Raw genomic sequence first — 7,774 nt, 5'->3', positions numbered from 1 at the left:
TGTTTCGTTTCACCCACTTCTGAGTCAAAAAGTCTTGTGAGTGCTCTATTCAATGCCCCATTAACTGTGAGGTTTCCACTCTGGTTTGCAGAAGCCAGCACTATTCCCAGCCTTGTGTGAGCTCCCAGGATTATTTTCTCCAACCCTACTGGTTGATTCTAACAGTGCTTTCTAGTAGTTTCTTCAAATGCAGGCACCAAGCTGAATGACCCAAGGGTTACTACTTCTGTAGAGCTCCAGAGTTCTCTCTGTGTGCGGCTTTCTCCTTTTTGGTTCTCTGCCTTGTGTCCCCAGACTGCTGACTCCATCTTGTCAGTGCAGGAGACTGCTGGTCTCTACCTGCCCTTCTCTCCCTGTGCTCTGGTCTGGAAACTTCCTTCAGGCAGTAAGGTAGGGGCATTCATAGGCCTCTCCTCATTTGTTTCCTACTCTCAGGAGTCACTGCTTTTCCTTGTCTGGTGTCCAATGTCTTGAGAACCGTTGTTTCATACATTCTGTGGGGAATTTCAGGCATCTCAGGTGGGGACATACATCCCGTTCTGGTTACTCCAACTCAGCTGGAAGCAGAAATTCTTGTGATGGTTTGTTCATTTGTCCTGTGGGCACTTACTGGGGGACAGCTTGCCAGGGCCCCCTCACAGTGGTCTTGCGGCTCTTCAGACAGTCCAGATTTTCCTATCTCAGGACCTTTGCATGGGCCCTCTCCTCTGTCTGGACGGCTCTCTCCTGCTGTACTTCCTCTCTCAGCCCTGAGGCTTTTCTGACTACTTACTCTGTGTAAAGTGAAGCACTCTCTTTTTTTATTTCCCATCACACTTCTGCTTTCCTTTACAACTTCTTTTACTAGCATGTAGGCAGGAATTTCTGTCAGATTCCCTGAAGCCAGCTCAGGGCCAGGCACGCTATAGGTGTTCAATAAATATTCATTAAATGACTGAGGTCTTTGTATATTTCATGGTACCTATCCTATAACAGAGCTTGCTCAAATTGGGGCTGGTTGGCTGATGGGTGCATAGCTCCTTGCCCTAGGTTCCCAGCAGGGAAGGGATACAGGGCCCCTGGACTGAGGCCACACACTCCTTAATGATAACTGAAGGCCCCCTGGTGCCGGCCAGGGGAGGGCTGACAGGTGGGGCTGATGAGTTCCAGACCCAGGCCTTGGGCCTCGGCACAGCCCGACAGAACCGGACACTGGGCAGGAGCCAGCGCCAAGCTTCCATGACGTCGCTGCCTTCAAGGGCCATGCTCCTCCTTAGACTCTTGGTGGGGCTTAAGGTCTCACCCCCCCCATGAGAGGTATCTACTACCAGACTCGGGGGGAAGATGGAGCCGTCCTCCCTGGTTCCAGTCCCAGATCTGGTTGTATGGCCATCGACAACTATCAGAATACACACAGAGTTGGCTCTATAAAGTCAAAAGTACTTTGTACACTGAAAACCTCTGTAAACTGAAAACAAGTGCTCACTGAACTGGAAAAGCCTTAGGAAGCTTCTGTTCCAAACCCCTACTTTGGACAGAGGAAGAGCCTGAGGTTTAAATGAAATAATGTATGTAGACTGCTTAGCACCAGGCTTGGGACTTTGTGTTTTTATTCTAGCCACTAACGACCTGCCTACCGCTGGCTAAGCAACTTGTGCCTCCCTCCTTCCCAACAGTCCTTCTTACCTCAGCTGGGGGCCTTGATCCATGTTTCTTGACCAAGGATTATAGTCATCATATTCTGTTTTTCTAATGTTTATTTTTTGAGAGAGAGAGAGAGAGAGAGAATGAGAGAGAGAGGAGAACACAAGCTGGGGAGGGGCGGGGAGACAGGGGGACAGAGGATCCGAAGCAGGCCCTGCAATGACAGCAGAGAGCTTGATGTGGGGCTGGAACTCACGAACCATGAGATCATGACCTGAGCTGAAGTCTGACACTTAACCGACTGAGCCACCCAGGTGCCTCTCTAGTTACCATTTTCTGAGCATTTATGAGGTGCCAAGCCATGAGCTAATAAGCACTCTGCATACATCGATTCTTTTGTCATAGGATGAGTATTTTTGTCCCCACTTTACTAATGAGGAAGCTGAGGCTCAGAGACATTAGGTAATCTCCTCAAGGCCCTACAATTAATAAGTGGCTGACAGTGTTTAGACCTCAGAATGGAAGTCTCCAAGGGTCTAGGTTCTGGCTTCTCTTCCCTTAGATGACTCTTCTAATAACTTGTGTTTCCTGCCAGCTATTCCTTCCTGGGCCTTTGGGAAGGTTTCTGAGAATCCACTTGGTCAGTCATCGGAACAGGGCGAGAGAGGGTCTAAAGCTTCCAGCTAAAAGCCTGCCATGAGGCCCAGCTAGGAGCTTTTGTGGAGTTGGCAGTGAGGATGTCTCTGAGGGTCAAAGATAATCCCCTGTCAAAAACACAGCCCTGTAGGAAGGAACAGGACATCGGCAGGAGCCCACAGACCCAGCCATTGTCTCAGCGAGCGTCCTGCCAGCTGGTTGCCTAGGAGCTCCCAGTTGTGCATTCCCCACAGGGTGGTGGGAGCTATAGATGGAGAAGGCAGGTACAGTCCAGCCCTGTAGCCACTCCACACGGGCGAGTGATGGGGCCTCTGATGGGGCTGCTGGGAGGGCCTGGCCTCTCTAGGAGGGGGTAGGACTAGAACCAGCCTTGAGGACCTTGCCAATTTGGATGAAGGAGAGTGGGGGTTGGACGGGCAGCCTTTCCAGCAAAGGGAAGCCAAGAGTGCTGGTCAGGCCATCCAGCCTTTTCCAGGCCCTTCGCATGTGCCCCAGTGTGTCCATACAAGAACCCTCTCACTGAGGGGTTGTTAGTGCCACCTGGCAAATGAGGAGACTGAGCCCAGGGTCCAAGACTACAGGCAGGATGTGCTGAATGCCAGGTGATGAAATGAATCCTTCTAAGGGAGGCCATGGGGGACCACAGGAGATTCCTAAAGCCTCAGGACATTACCTGGATGATGTGTGGGGTGGAGGAGAAAAGAGTGAAGGCCAGAGACAGTGAAGAGACTATTAGAGCAATCTCTTTGGCAATGAGGGAGGTCTGGGCCAGGGCAAGAGCCAGGAAATAAAGGCCTTTGGGGATGGGCGGGGCTGATGGAAGATGCAGGAGGTCTGAGCCAGAAGGGATCTCAAAGGTCATCCATCCAACCCATGTGTTTTATACAGGGAAACTGATGCCCAAGGAGGGAAAGGGGCTTACCTAAGGACGAGAGGTTAATAGTAGAGTCACTGTGGGGTGCCTTCCTGGCTCCCCAGGAAGGCAGTAGAGCATGGGACTATCGATCTTGGGGTAATGGGTTTCATCCCTAGGTTTGGGGTAGTTTATTTTTTTTAAAAAATGTATGGGCACCTGGGTGACTCAGTCGGTTAAGCTTCCAACTTTGGTTCTGGTTATGATCTCATGGTTCATGGATTTGAGTTCCACATTAGTCTCTGTGCTGACAGCTTGGAGCCTGGAGCCTGCTTCAGATTCTGTGTCTCCCCCTCTCTCTGCTCCTCCCCTGTTCATGCTCTTTCTCTCTCAAAAATAAATAAATATTTTTTTAAAAACTAAAAAATAAGTGTCTGACTCTTGATTTTGGCTCAGGTCATGATCTTGTGGTTATTGGGAGAGCTGACAACAGTAGCCTGCCTGCTCAGGATTCTCTCCTCCCTGTCTCTGTGCCCCTCCCCAGCTCATGCACAAGTACTTTCTCTCTCAAAATAAATAAACATTTAAAAATAAATAAATAAATAAATAGTAGAGGGATGCTAAAAAAAAAAAACACCCCTAGAAACTTAAGGACACTCCTATTAAATATGGAGCTAAGTTTCCTCCTATAATAGATTCCCCTCCTCCAGGGATCAAGCCCTTACCTGGGGTTATCAGGGGTCCCAGCATGATCCAGTTCAGCTTCTGTCTCACTGTGGGACTCCAGAGCCTCCCCTCTCATTCCCTGGGCCACAGTTGGCTCATTTGTTGAGGCCACTGGACCAGCTGACTGCTACAGTCCCTCTCTGCTCTAAGTACCTAGAGAAAGGCAGGCTAGGACTTCCCCCTTGTTCTGGTCCCCCAGCCCCCAGTCCAGCCTGACACTGACACGGGTTGGGGCTGGTCCTGCTGCTGGGGCTCACATGCCTAAGGAGTGAGTACCTGGTCCTGAGGAGGCAACATGATCTGTAAAGGATCCCTGACCCTCTGCTTTTGAACCCTGGAGAGGGCATCTCAGTCATGTGAGGACCACAGGGACATTAGCCATGCAGAGATGGGAGGCTGGGGAGGTGGCTACCTGGGGGCAAGACTAGGAAGATGGGAGAGAAGGAAGTAGGAAGGAGTGGCCTCCTTGGATCTCAAGCGGTAAGAACTGAGCTGTGGGAAGGGCCCTGCAGGGGTCTTGCAGTGGGGAAGGTGCCCAGCCCGCCTCCTCTGGAGGGTTGTGGACATACCACCTGCCACCTCTAATTTTCTCTGTATGTGAACAAAGTCCAGGTGAGCTGTTCTGGGCCAGGCTGGAGCCCAGAGAAGGGGAAGAAGAGGGGTGGTAAGCCTGGACAGAAGAGGAGGGAGGCAGAAGGGAAGCAGTCAGGGACCCCCACCTGGGAGCTCTGCAGGCACAGGAAGGGTATGTGCACGTGCAGGAGGCTTTCAAGGATGTCTTGTCCCTGGTAAGGGTCACTGTCAGATATCACATAGAGCCCCAGGCACGAGGAGACCTGGCATAAAGGGGAGAAAGCATTACATTTGAGCCAGGCCAGGCTTGTATTTCAGACCCTTCCACTCACTAGCTGTGTGGCCTTGGGAAGGTCTCTTGGCCTCTCTGAGCCTCAGATTCTAGAAAGAACAGATTCTTGCCTCACAGTGGGCAAGCTGTGGAGATCGGATGTCAATCCTACCCCAGACCCTCCTATTCCCTTTACTGGTCATCCTGGTCATGGCACTTCTTCACCCAAGCATACACCCATCCCAGGCCCTGGGACTGACATCAGTCAGCATCTCCCCACCCCCACTGCCTATAAGGGGCTGCGTGAAGCATTCTGGGAGCTCCCTAGCCCCTCTAAAGAGGTCTGAGCCAATCGAGGGCTTATTCAGTAAAAAGGGACCAAATGGGAGGCTGGGAGTGGGGGGTGGGGCAAGGACCTCCCATACCTGCTTCACCCCCACCCCCATCCCCTTCCCCCCACTCTCTGATGGGCTGTCTGAGGCTCCCCTCCCCTTTTCCTAAGCTCAGGCCTCTCTTCTCTTCTCCACAACAAGAAGTGAATGTTATTTAAAAGGAGATCAGGAGATTTGCCTTAAATAGGCATGGAGTACTGTGCCAGGGCCCAGGGTGAGGGGCGGGGGAGGAGGCCACCCTGGGCGGAGAGGAAAAAAAAAGAAAGAGAACGACTTCCTCTGGGGTGTGCATAGCCCTTCTAGTTTACCCAGCAGGATCCCAGGACACCGGGCTTATTCCCACCCTACCCCATTCTGAGGATAAGGAAACAGACCCAGCTCAGGGAACTGACAAGCACGAGCTATCAGATGCCAGAAGCCATGGTCTCTCCACAACAGACGGTCGCCAGGAGTTTACAGAGGCATTGAGTCCAGAAGATAGGGCCCCCCATGGTGGGGGGGTGGGGGGGTCCCACAGATTGGGAGTGTCTTGGGGCCTCCCCCTGACACCTGCTCCCACCATCAGTTCCTAGGTCTTTGGCTCCTGCCCACAGGTTGCCCTTGCCTGTCCTCCTCGCCCCAGCATGTAACTGGATGCCCTCCTCACCCCATACCCACCACGTGAGCTGGGGCTCTGCTTACTAAACCCAACACCGGCCAGCCTGGAGAGAAGTGAGGGGGCATTCCTGGCAAGAGGGAGCTGGAGCCAAGGGAGTAAGAGTTGGAGGAGTGGAGGTGGGCTAGCCGTCAGCCCCCTCCCACCCCAGCTTGTCTGGCACCTGGAGTTCACTTCCCTATTCAGGGTATCCGTCCAAGCCCTTCCCCTTCCATCTTGGCCCCTCCCAGCCATTTCTGCCCCAGCAGGTGGTGCTCTTGGAATCATAAAGAAATGATAGAGTCTCTTTTTCTCCCTCTTTTTAACTTAAATAGGCTTGAGCCCCACACAGGCTTGAACTCATAACCCCAAGATCAAGACCTGAGCTGAGATCAGAGTCTGACGCTTAACTGAATGAGCCACTCAGCTGCCCACTCCCCTTTTAAAGATTTTATTTTTAAATAATCTCCACACCCAACGTGGGGCTCAAACTCACAACCCTGAGATCAGGAGTCGTGTGCTCTACTGACTGAGCCAGCCAGGTGCCCCCAAGAAATGGAGTCTTGAATGTGGGGTTTCTGGGACAAAGCTGGGGGCTGAGAGGCACCCATACTTGCTCCTTTTTTCAAAGGCTCTGAATACCTGGGTGAGGCCTGACTCCGCCTTTTACAGCTAAGCAACCGTGAACTGCCCACCTTCTGTGAGCCTGTCTCCTCCTCAATAATTGCAGTCTAAAGATTCCCTCAAAGAATTGTCAAAGCTCTGTTAAGGGTTTTGAGTTCAAGCCCCATGTTGGGCATGGAGCCTACTTTAAAAAAAAAAAAAAGACAGAAGAAAGAAGAGGACCATTTTTGATAAATTCACTCACTGACTAGGGCTGGGAACTTATATTTGTTGGGGGAAGGAGGGGACCTTCATTTTCCCCTTCATAGTGTGTGGGCATAGCCTGGGTCCCCTAGGAAGGAAGACTGTGAAAGAGGACATTCATTTACTCTGGATCTGTTAATTCTCTTTGTTATTCTCTGGGCCACTCAAGAGGCTGGGAGGGAAGGAGGGGGGCAGTGCAGGGTGGCCACTTAAAGTAAGTGTAATGAAGACGACAGGAGCTAACTGTGGGGGTTACCCATGCCTGGCTCCACCCCAGTTCACCACTTGTCCTAACTCCGTTAATGGCTCACAGACCCATTTCACAGATGATGAAACTAGGGCTGGGGATTTAGGCAGCATATTCAAGGTCACACGGGAAGTAGTGGAGCCATCGTGAGCCATCCTCTGCCGACTTTGCAAAAACCCCAGGACCCTGTAGCTGGGACTTGGGTTCTAGACTCAGTTTGCAGTGTGGCTTTAGCCAAGTCCTCTAACCTCTCAAGAAATTAGTTTTGTCTCCATACAGTGGGGATAATGTCCCACTGTCCTCTCAGGGTTATTGTGGAAAAATGAACAAGAGGGCTAATGAACACAAACCATGAGGCACTCCACACATACCCAGTGCAAGTTTCTCAACAAAGGAACCTCCCTCTCCCTACGCCTACTAAGCACCCAGCTCCTGAGGTGTCCTTGAGCCCTGCCCTAACACAGCAAGGAGACAAAGGACCGCCTGGTCTCTGGGAAGAGACTAAGTAACCACTTAGTGCCACCTAGTGGTCTTCAGTGTGTGGTGCTTGAGGAGCAGAAGGGCCTATTACTCTGGGATTGGGGGTCTGAGCATGACCACTGGCCCTGTGGAGGTGGGCAAAATATGCCAGGGCCTAAGGAAAGATGTGATCATGCTTAGCTAAGCCCTCCCCTGAGGGTCCCCTGCCCCCCCTACCAGGGTAGGGTGCAGCTGGGCACTCCGTCTGTCTGCCAACTCAGCCCCACATTTTACTTCCTCTGGACAGCTCCAGGAAGACAGTTGGGGGGCAGGGCACGGAGTTCTAGCTCCAGGAAGACAGTTGGGGGGCAGGGCACGGAGTTCTAGCTCCAGGAAGACAGTTGGGGGCCAGGGCACGGAGTTCTAGTTCCAGGAAGACAGTTGGGGGCCAGGGCACGGAGTTCTAGTTCCC

This window comes from Crocuta crocuta, unplaced genomic scaffold (assembly GCF_008692635.1).
Source record: "Crocuta crocuta isolate KB4526 unplaced genomic scaffold, BGI_CrCroc_1.0 scaffold130, whole genome shotgun sequence".
Classification (NCBI taxonomy): Eukaryota; Metazoa; Chordata; class Mammalia; order Carnivora; family Hyaenidae; genus Crocuta; species Crocuta crocuta.
The sequence above is the reverse complement of the archived record's forward strand: the minus strand, read 5'-3'. Positions refer to the sequence as shown.